Below are 16230 nucleotides of genomic sequence, written 5' to 3' on the forward strand. Positions count from 1 at the left end.
AACAGATGCTGGTCGACAAACTTGAGTGGCAGATGAGTGTCAATCTTGGCAAAGACATTTGAGCAGTTGATGTTATGGCAAGACCTGACTAGGCAAAATGACTGAGGTTTCTCAATTGAGAGTCATCTTCTAATTCAACTCTCATCACTGTTATGGAATCCATGGTAGATCCTTCAATCTTTCCTCTCTTGATAGCTAGCTCAATTCTTTTGGCAATCCACGCAACTTCATGTCAATATTTCAATGTTGTTGTGGTTGGTTGAGGGTTGTCGGAAACCTTTCAACAGCTTGGTAATCTTGGCAGTGCCCAGAAACATGTGGCATCGCCATTACCGACATGTGGAATCACACATTGTCAAAACTGGAAGAGAACTTGATGAATCTAAAACTCCTTTGTCTCCTCTTTGATTCCTCACTGACGGTGCAGCAAACAGACACCGGTAGAAGGAGCTCTGCTCTGTTGAAGTTTCAATCTTCTTTCTATTTTTCAGCCGAGGTCTGTCTCTTTTCCCTACTTTTGCATTTTCAAGCTAACATTGATGAGAGAAAGTTATAGATGATCAGAAACTACTGCATCCCTTATTGGATTCTCCACTTGCAGAGCTACAAACAGATTTTTGCAGAGAGAGCTCTGCCACGGTGAAGTTCTATATTTGCTCCTGCTTTCTAGCTCAAGTCTGGCTTTCCTGCCTACTACAGTGTTTCGATGCTGAAACTGGCGGGGTAAGTTTTCATATTGTTTCGAACTACTACATCCCCTCTTGCATTCCCCACTTGCAGAGCCATAAACGGGTTTTTGTAGAGAGAGCTCTGCCACGTCAAAGTTCGACGACTGCTCATGTTTTCAGACTAGGTCTGACTCTTCGGCCTACTCCAGTGTTTCAGTGCTGAAACTGATGAGCCAAAGTTTTGTAGAATTTGAAAGTATTGCATCCCCTCTTGCATTCCCCACTGGAAGATCCCCAAACAAATCTCTACAGAGAGAGCTCTGCAACGTAGAAGTTTGATGTCTATTCATGTTTTTCAGACCAGGTCTGGCTCTTCAACCTACCACGGTGTCTTTGTGCTGAAACTGATGAGAGATTTTTATAGCATATGCAACTTATAAATCCCCTCTTGCATTCCCAACTTGCAGAGCCATAAACGGATTTTTGTAGAGAGAGCTCTGCCACATTAAAGTTCAATGTCTAATCATGGTTTTTTTTTTTTGCTGCTGAACTGGAATTAAGCTCACAGTAAGGGTAACTTCAAAGAAGGCTAATGCATCATGCACAGAAGGCTAGCAATTATTTGGTGCCATTAGAAAATGTGGAGGCGATGAGTAATTATCAGTGCAACTGAACAAGAACAAAGGTTGTCATTAGCTGATGACTGAAGGCATTGCTGCAGCTATTCATGACTGAAAAGGATAGGTGCAACTTCAATTGGACGTGGAAAAGCAGTGTTTCTACAGAAGACTGTGCAGACATTCCCTTTCCATTTGAAGCTCAACACTTGTTGAAGCAGATCTGAGTCTAGCTACTTCACCTTTAATGCTCTCAACTTTCTTTTGACAATGAGCCTCTCTCTGACCCCTTTCTTCATTTCCCATCATCTTTGTTCAATCAGGTGTAGCAAAGCTCGGACGGGGAACCTATTTTTATCTCGGTATATGCATGATAAATGTATGAACATGTAAACTACATGATGAACTCGCCCTTCGAGGGGTGACATATGGTCGTAACTCTTGTATGATGAAACAAGAATCTTGATTCTTGCCCAAACTCTACAATGAAAATTTTCTGAGTGATGGCCATTGGGTCACCCACAAGTCTTGAGTTCAAGATGCTTCAAGAAGGGTTTGCCCTGATGCAAAACAATGTATACGGAGCACACATCCTAAAGGCAGGTTCTAATCTTTTTAAGTGAGACAAAAGACAGGTTTACTACTAGGTCTTTAAAAAGGGTCTCTTGTTGTCCCAGTGATTGCCCTCGTAGAGGCAATATGGGGGCTTGTAGGCGATGAGATGGCACGTGTCCAACTGTTACCAGTCTAAGCACTCAACAAAGAGTTGGGGTTTACACAAACTTAAACCTTGACTAAAAGTCGTAAGGTAAGCTGCTAGTCCCCCTCCTAACCTGAAGCTTGTGTGTGCTTTCAAAAATAAATACAAGTGATGCATGAAACAATTCTAAAAATGCATGGATAAGACAAAAATAAAACAAGACAAAAATACAAAAACTTAAACACATCAAATACACAAAGCTTAGTCCAATATTGTCAGAAACAGTACCTTCCCCAGTGGAGTCGCCATTCTGTCGCACGTCAAAAAATCCGCGCGGCATCGGCTTGGCGATTTTTCATTGTTTGCTTGATTTGATTTGATTGGTTCGTTGGAGTCACCACCTAGTAATTTATTGAGGGCTACTAGGAAACCTGATATACTGGTCTTGTCAGAGATTCACGGGTAAGGGACTGGTTGTGATTAGGGAAGGTATGAGCACCCCTAATGCACCCTACCTGAGATAAGCTGCTTCGTGGACTTGATGTGTTTTTAAAAATAAAATTTTAGCCCAATTCTAAGGTTTTGATAAATCAGTTATTAGTTCCCAAAATATATGTAGATACATGTTCTACATTTTCATGGGAAATACAACATGATTTTTATCTGTCCTTTAGATATTTGTGCATATAAATTAAATTCATTTTTTTTTCTTTTTATTCAATAACATACATAACAAAAAAAAAATACAAACACACACTACTCTTTTTCTATTATTATTTCTTTTTTCTTTTCTCTTCTCTTTTCTTTTTTTGTTTTTTTTGTACATCACATTACAAAATTATAAAAAAATTTAGACACTCTGTAAAAATTACATTACATAATTTAAAAATTACAAAATAGTCCCTAAACTTCAGAAATTGCAGGGAGACACTTCTGGAACTGCCTGAACAGTTCTGGAACAGTGGCGGCGCGTGGCTTCACGCGCCGCCGCTGACAGTGCCCGGAAATGGGCGGATCTGCCCTGCTTTCTCCTTCTCTCTTCTCTGCCGATGGTGACCTGCAAAATCAACCAAAAACGCAACATAGGCAGTTGATTTTAGTTGTTTTTCTTTGTTGTTTTTTTAGATCTGTTCTCGGGTTCTTCTCCCGGATCTGTCCCGTTCGGGTCTGCTGCTATGGATTTCATCTCCTTCTCCTCTGCTTCGGGCGGCGCTGCTGGCTGATAGTGGATCTGTGGCCGGGCATGGAGATCGGAGGAGAAGCTATCGTGGCCGGCTGTTTTGGGGAGGAGCTGCTGCTGTTGTGGTGCTCGCTGGAGGCCGGCGTTGATGGTCTTCCTTCGCTGCTGTTGTTCGTGGGTCTCGCTGCTGGAGCTGGGTCGGCCGAGAGAGGGAAAAACGGTGGTCGGCCGAGAGAGCCGGAAGAAGAAGGAAGGTGCTGGGAGCAGGGGAGTGAGCGGCCGAGAGGGGGCAAGGTTCCAGCGGCGGTTCTGGCTTGTTTTGGGATGAGGGGAAGTGACTGTAAGAGGGGGATCTGTTTGGTTTGTCTTTGGCAAAAATATGGTGCTGGCCGAGAGGTTGTGTGCAGAGGAAAGGGGCTGTGTGGAGTCTTCGGGTGGCTGGTTTGTGGGCAGCGGCTGGTGGAGATGGGTGAAGGAGAAGAAACCAACGGGTCCAAGCTGGGGGTGCGGCGGCTGCTTGGAGAAGAGATAGATTTAGGTTTCCCCTCTTTTTTTCATTCTCCAAACTGCCCCCCCCCCTCCCCTTTGTAAATTTTCTCCCCCAAATTGCAGAAATACCCCCCCCCACCTCTAGATCAGTATAGCATGGTATTGATAGGAAAAGTTTTACTAGGTTTTCAAACTAGTCCCTCAACCTTTCCTTTCCTTCTCTTTTTCTCTTTTTTTTTGTAAATTTTGATTTTTCTTATTTTTTTTTGTATTTTTGAAAGCGAGCAATATCAACGTCAACTCAACAAGGAAAATCAATGATCATAAAATTTACGCGTTAAAAGTTGAACGCGTTTCAAATACCTTTGAAAATTTAAATTCTTTTGAGATGATGTTGAAAATGCTAAAAACGATGCAAATATATCAAAAATGCATTTTTTTGGGTTTTCATTGTTTTTTTTGCTATTTTTAGTTTTTTCTAAAAAATTATCAAAAGATGGGTCAAAAATTGGGTAGCAACATATATATATATATATATATAAAGAATAACCAATAAATTTTAGAGAAAAACACTTAATAAAAACTATTTTATCCACCCAATCTTTTTCTTGCTCATAAATTTTTAATTTTACATTACTGTTTTTAATCTTATACAACATCTATCTTTCTTCCAACACCTGACACCATTGCCGCATAAGCTTAGGAAGACAATGATCTGTGGTTGACGCATTTTCTTGGATTAGTAGTTCAAACAGGAGTTGCGGTCTACATTTTCTTTATGGCCTGGAGAGGGTCTCATCTCTCCATTCTCACCATGCCAAAGTTTTTGGCAGGAATAATCAAATATGAGGAGACGACATGGGCTCTTCGGTCAGCAAGCAATGAGAAATTAAGAGACTCCATGCTAACTCCTGATGCAGGCCCAAATTATTCGAAGTTCATGGAAGAATTAACTTTGAAGCGCAGTATGAGGGATTCCATATAACAGCATCTGAAGTGATGGAAGCACAGGTAAAGTGGATGTTTCTAACACGGGAGGTTCCTCCGTTCGTGATACTACTGAATTGATTCAAGCCCATTACTTGTTCACAACTTTCGAACGTCTTTTTGTCAATCTCATCCTCAGTTTCCAAGATCGAGACAATAGCCAAAATTTGTTCAAAGACATGTCCTCCGAAAATGCTTTCAAAGTGATTGAGATTGAACTCGGGTTCATTTTTTATGTGCTTTACACCAAAGGAACAATAACTTTTTCACGCTTGGGCAGCTATCTCCGCTTCATCAATCTTAGCAGCACTTTCGTAGTGTTGGTATTCTATTCTTTTGCCCATGAGAAGAATCACTCGAAGAAGATTGATTTAGCTATAACTTTCTTATCGCTGGCTGTAGCTATTTTTCTTGAGCTCTATGCAATAATTTTACTGGTCTCATCAGATTGGACATACCTTTATCTGACCAAGCATCCAAAAATTCGAAAGGCCATTGCTCCTTTCCATCGTCGTAAACATCTACGGTGGTCAAATTCCTTGGCACAACACAGCTTACTGAGCTTTTGCCTCAAAAGTATGTCTAAAGTCAGCATCAAAATCCAGAAGCTTTTTGGCATAGACAAAGTTCTGGAAGAACTCCAGCACAGGAGCATGAAGGAATTCTCTGATGATTTGAAGAAGTTAATATTGAATCACATGGAAAAATTTCAACACATGAGTGAATCCACCAGATATGAGAGTGAGCTTAAAGCGTTGTGCACCTGCCGAGGGGACCGTGTGCTTAAAAGTTCAGAATTTTCGCATGATTTAATTTGGAGTGTAGAAGTAGAGTTCGACCATTGCTACAGATCTCTGCTACCACTCTGACCCTGATGAAGCCCAAAAAGATTAACTGTAAAATAAGCAGGCAGCTATCATACTATACGCTGTATCTCTTAGTCATGCGTTCTTTCATGTTGCCAATGGGGATTGGAAAGATCAGATATCTTGATACTGATCTTTGAGGTGACATCCAAACTTCCAATGGCAGGTCTCAGAATTCCTGGCTTTTGACAATCAATCCTTTCAGCAAAGGGACGTCTAAGCTAGATGAAAAACAGGCATGCGAGGTGTTGCTCAATGTGAATACAGTAGTCCCACCAGTCAAAGTAAAAGGCGACAGAAGCAAACCGGTGCTATTCGACGCGTGCAGGCTTGCATCACAGTTGCGAAAATTATCAGATGACAAAGGTGAAAAATGGAAGCTAATTAGTAATGTTTGGGTGGAAATGATGGCTTATGCAGCTAGCTGTTGTAGTGAACATGATCATGCTCGGAAATTGGGACAAGGCGGCGAACTTCTCCCTCATGTTTGGCTCCTGATGGCACATTTTGGTTTAACGGAGCAGTTTCAGATATCCCATGGTCATGCAAGGGCTAAGCTCGGCGTGCGATAGAGACACTGGTACTGCCAAGCCCCAGAGGAATGCTAGTATATTATCTCAATAAATTAATGGTTGATTTCAGCTTTGTAATTTCCTTTCCTTTTCTGGTTTAGTGATTTGACGTTTGTCCTTTGCCCTTTGCTTCCCTGTTGGAACTTGAATTAATCTCTGTAATAATCAGACAATGTTTCCACGCCCTCGTTAACAATTTCTGCGGTTTGCTGGTGTGGATATTATTACTCTCCAAAACTAATTCCAATAATTACAACAGCAGAATTTAATCAACCACCGAAAACTTTCAATATCATAATGCGATTAAAGGCAAAAACGTCAGACCCTTTGAAGGAAAGGGAAGTCCTTCCTCAAACCTTGTGACCCTTCAAATAAAAATCCGACAATTATTGGTTTGTGACGGGACAGTATTTATACATGGAGAAGGAAGAGAGGAGGCCCAATCGCAGGAGAAGAAGAGGAGAGAAGGAAAAGGCCCAACCGAGAGGAAAAGGAGAGAAGGAGAAAAGGAAAGATAATAGGCCCAAGAAAGAAAGAAGGGGAAGAGGAGGATAGAAAGCCCAACAAGCTCAAACGGGCCGGGAACAGAAGGAAATAAAGGAGAAGAGAATGGCCTAATCGGGCCCAACCAACTTAACCAGGCAAAAAAGAATACACGACTTAAATATTTTGATCAGACAAGTATTTTGGGACAAACAAGAACAGAAGGCAGAACAATCTCTTTGGGATGGAGGGAGTATTAATGCTTTATTCCAAAAAAAAATGTTGTTTTTTCTCATCAATCTTTCCATAATATTTATTTTTCATTTATTTTATTTTAAAATAAAATAAATTGCAAAAGAATAAAAAATGAAGAAATAATTAGATTTTGAAATTAAAGAAACTAATTAATTTATTTCCCAAAACTAAAGAGACTAATTTATAATTTATATAAACATCTTTTCTTTTTGTTTTTTTAGGGGCAAACAACATGTCGTTCTCATGTAATTTTTTTTTATAGAAATCAATGGCAGGTATCAGAATTCCTGGCTTTTGGCAATCAATCCTTTCAGCAAAGGGACGTCTAAGCTAGATGAAAAAAAAGAGGCATGCGAGGTGTTTGCTCAAGGTGGCAAATCGGTGCTATTGGACGCGTGCATCACAGTTGCGAAAATTATCAGATGACAGGTGAAAAATGGAAGCTAAGTAGTAACTAGTAATGATTGGGTGGAAATGATGGCTTATGCAGCTTATTAGTAAAACATGGCATCTTCCATATTTTCACCAATAGCAAGCAATACACAGCAACTCATAACTCAATTTTCTCAACAAAAAAAAAATTAATTTTCTAGAAAAATATTCCCAATTTCCTAGAAAAATAATTTCCTTCTCCATGAGAAAAGTCACTACACAAGAAAAGAGAGCCTTGGCCATACAAAATACATCTTCCAAGTCATTACAATCAGGGACAGAGATGAAATTATATAATAGAAAAGACCAACACTTAAGATATGATTTATTATTAGAAAAATTATTTATTTAAAATAAAAATATATTATATTATTTTATATTTAAACACTAAAAGTTTAAAATATTTTGCAGGACCCGAGCCCTTACTTGCCTCCCTTGATTCCGTCCCTGATGACAATCCACTCAACGATGCGACTTCTATGCCTATCCTTTGCCATACAAGGCAAAGTCACAAGTTCTAGGTCTAAAAATGACCTCCATACATAAACTATCTATTCTCTCTGTAACTTCATTTTATTTTTCTTCTATATTTACGTACTAACTAAGTTAAACATAGAAAGATTTTTTATTCCAATAAAGAACCGGTTTTTGAGAAACAACTTAGGCAGAGATAAAGTTCTACATCCAAGCCCATCACTCCATTAATTTAGGAAGCAACAACGAATTTCTATCTGAAGTTTCCCGTGAATTCATCGGCAAATATGTGCAAAAATAATGTCATTCTCAAATCCTCAGCTACCCAACTCGCCCCCCTCCCCCCTATATATATATATATATAAACTGTACCAAATAACTCTCATTTGTAATGCTTTTCATTTTGGGTGGTAAAGTGATCACTTGTCAACGAACAATCTTCCATGAGAATGAATGTGAAAAGGAGGGTCCGCCTGTGCTTTATTTTGTAATCTTTTAGGTCCTGTTCATTTCCGATACTCATTTTTTCCAGGTCTCTGTATTGGACTTCTGAGTCAGACGGGGCCTTCCAAGGATTTAATTTACTGTTGGACCCAAATCGTTCCGCTGTGTGAGAAAAGGATGTTCTTATTTGGAAGGTAATCTTCAATACACCAAGGAACCATTATAGTTTAGATTATTACTAGATCCTTGGCATTCTCTATGCCGCAAGAAAATGATATTTGGTTTTATGTTAGATTACTTTGAGGGATGATTATTTCATGTGTTTGGTTGGGAGTGAGGACAACCGATTTTCCATAGGGGACATTATTGCCATGCTTTCTCATGGTACAAAAAGCTTGAAGTACTCAATCAGTGAAGGTATAGGAGATTATGATTCCCCCAGCAGGTTCCTGATCGTATATTATAATTTCAAAGCACGCTTTTGGTTTAATTTTGAATTATTATTGGATACTGCTTCACTCACCTTTCATCAACCTGTGTGTTTACAGTGCTCTAGCGATTGCTACTTGGAAAGAAGGATAAGAAAATCCCAGCTTTGAATCATATCAGCATAAACAACAATTTGATTCTTTAACGAAAAATTAACTTCTATCTATATTGGTGATCTTACCTTTGATGCAACAATACGATAAGATTCATCTTCTTTTGACCCCCACACTAAGGTAAAGAGCTATCATTCCTTGAATGGAGTCCATCCATTTATTAAGTATGTAATTCGAATCAGATGAAAAGGTGATGAGTTTTAAAATTTAAGATGTTTAAGAATAAAAATGATATTATTTTCTTAGTTCAAATTAATAATTTGATTAAGTTTTTTTAATTAAGATATTTGATGACTTGATAAGAAAAGTGGTTAGTAGTTGGTAGTTGATGATATCTTGTAAGTCAAGGTAGTTGGTAGCTAGTAGCTGGTATCTATAAAAAAAAAATTTTGATGGACATGAAGATAATCAAATGTTTAAGTTAGTAATTTTATAAAGAAAAAAAATATAATAATATTTTAGATTTTAGAAAGATAAATTCTAAAAATATATATCTTGAAAGTGTTAAAAATTAAAAAATTATAATATTTAATTTATAAGATTCATGATATATTTATAATTTATTACTCTTATATTTAGTTTTGCGTGGATGCACCCATTAGAACAGAACTATGAACAACCGGATCCTGTTATCAAAAAAAACATCATGCTGCTAAACAAAGCTAGCTTAAGGGAAGAGTCACTCAGGCAATAGTCTAAGGATTTCATTTAACAAAAAATTTCAAGAATAAATAGAGTATATTTGTCAATTATACTTTATAAAATGAAGATTATCACAACTTAACAAAAGATTTCAAGTACAAAATAAAGATTGTCCAAGGCTTTATTAATCAGACATATATAAAAAATAAAAAATATATATTTCTTAAAAAACTTCATTTATAGTTCTATTGAAGGCTATCATTTAATTAACTTGAACTGGGTATGCGGCTAAACTCAATTAGTTGGATTACCGTCTTCCAAAGGTTTCTGTCGAAGCCACCTCTCTCTGTTGCATAATTATCCAAAAGGCTGCTTCTGTCTATGCAAGAGTTATGTCTATCTTCTATGACAGCGTGACTTCTTCAAAGCCTTGATCTTTCGATAACTTTTTGCCTTACACATACTTTTGCTACTGTAAGCTATTGTTGCTGTCTTCTTTTCCCAAAAAAACACAAAAACTGATTACTTCAGTTAATTTAGTTAATTTGTATTTTATGTTTGCAGTGTAGCTCGCGACAGACTGCAACAGAGTGAGAGTTGAAGGATTCTGAGATGTAATACAAATCATGTAATAGTTTCAGAAGACCAAAACCAAAAGGCCTTGCATCCTGTCACCACCACAGGGCTTGCTTTTCTTTAATTTGTTTCGAGGATAAGCAAACGACCTGTCACAGGACCTCAAAAGCATGTATCTAGCATTTATTGTGAAGTACTGGGGATGGGTTTTATGTCAAGAAATCTATCTATTTTACTAGTTATATTCCTGCACTATGCTACGGAATATAACATTTTTTAAGTTTAAAATTGACCCTCGACCGAGAGAATACAAGGCCAGATAATTAATATTTTTGTAAACCAAATGACTATAAGTGAGACATGACCACCTGAAATAACATGGTTGGAATATTCAAATTCTGTTTGTTTTTAAGTGTTGCAAATATTTTTCAAAAAATTCATTTTTTATTTTTTTATTTTAAATTAGTATTTTCATATCATTTTGATATATTACTATTAAAAATAAATTTTAAAAAATAAAAAAAATATTATATTGATGTATCTTTAAACAAAATTTATTTTAAAAAATAACTATTATAATAATATAATATTAAACGGGATATCAAATGGGTTTTATATGTAATCATGCACTCCAAAAAGGTTCTTGGACGGTTATACGCAAAATAAACGAAATTAATGTTTTTAGAACTTTTTTCTTCTTCCTTTTGAACATGCCTATAGAACCTATATATTCCTCAATATCTCTTTATAAAGGTTGTCAGATCACTATTTAGTCAGTCCTAAACTAAAAATAAAAGGTGAAACATTTATGATGAGAAACCGAAGATCAAGTAATGGATTAAATATCTAATTTAAAAAAAAATAAGTATTTATCCTTGTATTTTTTACCATCATTTCTTAGATTTAATAGGGAGATGAAAGTATAGTTTTTGTTGTATTTGAGAGGCTAAAAATTAGTATATTAAATAAGAAAAAAAAAGTGAAAATAGATATTAATTTATTTAAAATTCGAATACGAAACTTAATCTATGATGGAGCTAAATTCCTTCGTAATATGTGTACTTGGGCTAATTAAAAAAATCTTGAATATTAAGGTCAAGCCCAGCAAAACAAATATGATCCATAAACATTCATGCAATTACATAAAAACTAAGAGATGTTTTAACCTAAGTTGATGCATTTTATATATTTTGTTTATTTTATCAAAGTCAATGATTGGGTAGACTTTGATTTGGCCCTATAGGTTCATGCGGTGTCTCGATTTTATTTATAGAAATCTGATTTGTATCAATTTAACCATTTTCATTTAAAATAGTAACATAAAATATGTAAAAATTTCAATTTCTCTTCTAAGTAAAATATTTCGATAAAATCCAAAGCATATTAAAAATGAAAGAATAAACAATTTGAAGTTTGCAAATTAAATTTTATTTAGTTAAACGAAAGCTATAGTGTGGTTTGGCGTACTTTAGAGTTCTAAATCGGATAATTTGGTTGATGCTGTTTTCATATTTTTCCTTTTATAAATCTTGTAGGTGTACATGCTGAAGGTTGAAGGAATTGCGTTTCGGTTTTCACCTGATCCAGTTCAAATAAATAATGCATTAGAGGTCGGTTCTGATGAGCTGGCTTGTTAACATGGTAGAAAAAAAATATCAGTAGGGAAAGTCAAGGAAGTTTTTAGCCATGACATGCTGCAAAGATTATTACAAAAAAGATTATTTGATTATATTAGTTACTTGAAAATATAATTTTTTTTTTCTTATCTCACGTCTATATAATATGATAATTAGAGTTCTATTCAGATTTTTTACAACTTGATTTTTCATAAACAAACTAAACATATTAAAATCGATTGTTATTTTATTCGTCATCATTTCAAGCATGACACCACTATTTTATATTTTTTTATTCTTCTTTGTAGATTGCAGATTACAGATTTCTATATCAAGTCGCATTTTATTTCCTGTTTTTGTTTTTTAGTTAGCAAATTCTCGATACTTACAGCTGACGCGTTATGAGTTTGAAGAGAAATGTTAAGAATATATAATTATTTTGTTTTCTTTATTAAGGGTAAGATAATATTTTTATTTATTAAGGATAAATATTTTATTTTCTTTTCAATTTAGTCTATATGTAATCTCTTTATATTTAAATTAAATCTATTTCTTTAGATTATTATCATTACTTATTCGTTATCAACAAAATCCTAACATACTTCTCTCTTTTATATATATATATATATATATATATATATATATATATATATATATATATATATATATATATATATTATTTTATTGGATTGTTTAACAACTCATTTTTTAATTTTATATTTCTCTTTATTTCTTTGGACTGTTTAGCAATTGCTTCAAAGTTCAGTTTTGATCAACCTGTGTTCACAGTACTCTAGCGATTGCTACTCGGAAAGAAGGATAAGAAATTAAATTCCAGCTTTGAATCATATCAGCATAAAAAACAATTTGATTCTTTAATGAGAAAATAACTTCCATCTCTATTGGAGATCTTACCTTTGAAGCAACAATACGATAAGATTCATCTTCTTTTGACCCCTTCACTAAGGTAAATAGCTATCATTCCTCGAATCGAATCGAATCCATCCATTTATTAAGTATATAATTCGAGTAAAAAAGAAAGGCAAATTTCAATCGATTTAACATAAAATATTACTTGGACTCCATGCAAGGATAAGCACAGTCAGCTCACTGGTGAGTATCTCATCTGATGATACAGGATGCCAGAGTGTTCAATGTTGCTTTAAAGTACTGGATGTTAAAGTTCAACGTGGATGATAACGAAAGGCCACAAACTGAGGGTGCATTTTTGTCCCATAGTCGAGGTTACATTAGACTAAAAGAAGAGAAGAAGATAAATCTACAGATCCAAGCTTTGCAGCTTCATTTTTTGCAAGATTATATAAGCCAAGATCATCCCTTCCATGTAGTTCCATACTACAAAAGACACGGTTCAATATGTACCTTTCTCGGCAGAGCTATAGATCGCAAGCACACAAAACTAGCTACGCCTACATACGTCTAATATAAGCCCCGAGGAAAAGAAGACATATGGCTCTAGATGGCCTTCTGTTTCTCTTAGAACTTCTTTATTTACATAAAGTACTGGAGACTATTTACTAATTGTGCAATAAGTCAATACATAACCTCATGTAAGATAATTTTTCTTCACTAGTTTGATAAACTCTTTCTGATTGATGTATCCATCTCCATTTTCATCGCCAACAAGGAGTGTCCACCAGGTTCTAAGGCCGGCGAAAGACTTCCCTAGGAGGTTGTAAGCACTTTTAACCTCCTCCCTGCTGAGGAGACCATCTCCGCTGGTGTCAAAACGATTGAAGATTTTAATCAAATGCTCTTCACTAAACGGAGTAGGCTTAGCGCAACCTTTGCCAAGATTTTTGGGGTGATTCGTCCAGGGAGACATGATTAATTTAGTTGATGTTTAAGTATATGGGTTGTGTTAAAACAAGAAACTGGACTATCGGTATTTGTTGCAAGTATTACATCTAGCCAAGGGTTTATATAGAGAGCCTCTCTAAAGCTAATTCAACGTTCAAACTTATCTTGAATCCGATACCAAACAATGTTTGGGTCCAGTGTCAGCCAAGTCTTATCCTCACACCCTCTCTTCTTTTTCTTTTTTTTTTTCCTTTTCCAGACTCATTAGTGGTGGATAATATTTGATTATTTTGTTAAAATAATTTTTTAAGAAATCAGATAACTGAGATTGAGAAAATAAGAACAGAGTTGTGTTTAGTAATATTTTACATGATAAATGTTTTTATATTATATATTTGATTGATGAAGCATAAGACAAAATAAAATACATAAAATTTTATTTTTAATACTTATTATCATCAAACTTGCTATATTAATTTGAACTAATAATGACTTTTTAACTTATAATGAGTATTAGGTTTTTTTAACTAACGTAAAATATAAATTTCTCTGCTCATTAAAATCATGTTAAAAAAATATTTGTATTAATCATAAAAAAAATTTCTTTGATAATACAATTCATTTATGATTTTACTTAGTCATTAAATCATTTTCTCAAATATATTTAATAATAAAATAAATAATTAAACCAATCATATGTCAAATAAAATAAAAATCATCAAAGCAATCAAATAAAATATTTGCACCAATACAGAGTTAAAATCTAACATACTTGAAAACCTCAAGATAATAATTTCAAAAAATCCTTATGCTTTTTAATAAGAATCGCTCTTTGGTTATTTAGTTTTATTCAATTTATTAAAAAAATTACTCTAATTCATTTATATTTTAATTGTTATAAATTATTAAACTATATAAAATAATTTATTATTTATTCTGAGAAATTAATTTTTCCATATTAATTTGATAAAATTGAAAAATTATTTAATATAATTACATTCTTAAAAAGTAATTTTTTTTAAAAAAAAAATTGATATATGCGTATGCATATCCATCACCACGCCACGTGTGTGTATGTGATAAAACATATTTAAAAAATAAAAAAATAAAAAATTGAAATTATGAAATGCTTTTTTAAAAACATATTCATCCTTGTTGTTCCTTTTTTTAGAAAGACAAAAAAAAATGGCTACAAATTATCCATTAGACAAAGATAAAATATAATTAAAAATGTATTTATATCTTCGTCTCCATGACCATATGCTTTTTATTGCAGTTGCTTCGTCTCCTTCTATTTCAAAATTAACAAAACCTTAATGCCATTAGTGTCTTTCATTCGAATAATAAATGACATTTTTTCCCTTCTTATGAAAATTGATAAAGCCTAGGGGTAAAATTATCTTTTTTAAGGGATTCATTAGGCATTATAGGATTGATTGAGATAAATTAGTTCTAATATATATTTTTTCCACAATTAAATAACTTTATTACTCTTAAAAGCAAAAAAATATATATATATCTTCAGTCTTGGATCATTTTTGTCCTTTTCTTATTATTTGTGCAGTAAAACTACAGTTATACCCTTTAGAGCAAAAAACCATTAAAATAGCTCATGAGGGTTTTTTTATATTTGTTTTTTAACAGTTAAATTATATGATTACCCTTAAAAAAAAATTATAAACGTGGTTTCAAGGGTATTTTTAGCCTTTTCTTATGGCTTTTTTGTTATTTTTGAGTTGGCCAAGGAGTTGTTTAGTCATTTTGAAAGATTAAATGTTATTTAAAAATAATATTGCAGCAAGTGACAGTCCCTATGCCATTTAGGTGGCACGTTCAAGGCTGTTCGATTACCAAATCCCATCATCTGGGGCGGCGTTAGAAGCGGCGCATCATTTTTGTTTTTTGGCGGTGTGGCTCGTGTATGTGATGGAGGCACGATAGGCCTCTGACAAGCTTTTTTTTCCTCCTCTTTCTTTTCTCTCTCTCGACCTAGAAATTCACGTCAATCCATCCAAAAACACAATTGTGTCCTCTAATTTGTATTTCTATCAATTTTGGTTCTTAATCTTTTTATCACTATTTGTTTTTTTTCTTTTTGAATTTAGATTTTTTAAAATTTCATCCCAAGGAAATTTCTTTAATTTTGTTTTTTTATCTAATGAGACTCATTCTTTTTTTTTATTTTTTTTTGGTGTTTTATCCTTTTTCTTAATTTATTAGTTTTTCAACTTCGTCTCTGATTATTTTATTGCATTTATTTTTTTATTCAGTTTTGGTCATTTTTTTTATTGCTATTTTCTTATCCTTTATTTATTTTATTTTTAATTTTGTCACTCAATATCTTTTTTTATTTAGTTTTTTATCCATTTTTGGGTCCTCATTCTTTGATTACTATTTTTTTTATCCTTTTCTTATTATTTTTTTCAATTTAATTTCTAATTAATTTTTTCATTTAGTTTTTATACCAGATTTAGTTTGTATTATTTGGACTTTAAACTGTTTTGTGATTGGAAATTTTACTTTGTTACTTTTTCATGTCTGTTTTTTCTATAGGGTAATTTTAGTCTCATTACCTGAGTTCGATTTAAGTTCTTTTTTATTATTAAAAATTGATTTTTTTTTCAAATTTATCATTTGATATTTTGGTTATTGAGCATTGGACTTCTTTATTTGTTTCATTTTTTTTATTGGGTTATTTTGATCTCATATCTCGAGTAACGGGTTAGTCGAGTTGACTTGGGTTGACTTTAATTTTTATCCTCGATGATTTCTTTAAAAAAATAAATTATTTTTTTTGCAATTTTAT

Source organism: Populus nigra, chromosome 2 (assembly GCF_951802175.1).
Source record: "Populus nigra chromosome 2, ddPopNigr1.1, whole genome shotgun sequence".
NCBI classification, from domain to species: domain Eukaryota; kingdom Viridiplantae; phylum Streptophyta; class Magnoliopsida; order Malpighiales; family Salicaceae; genus Populus; species Populus nigra.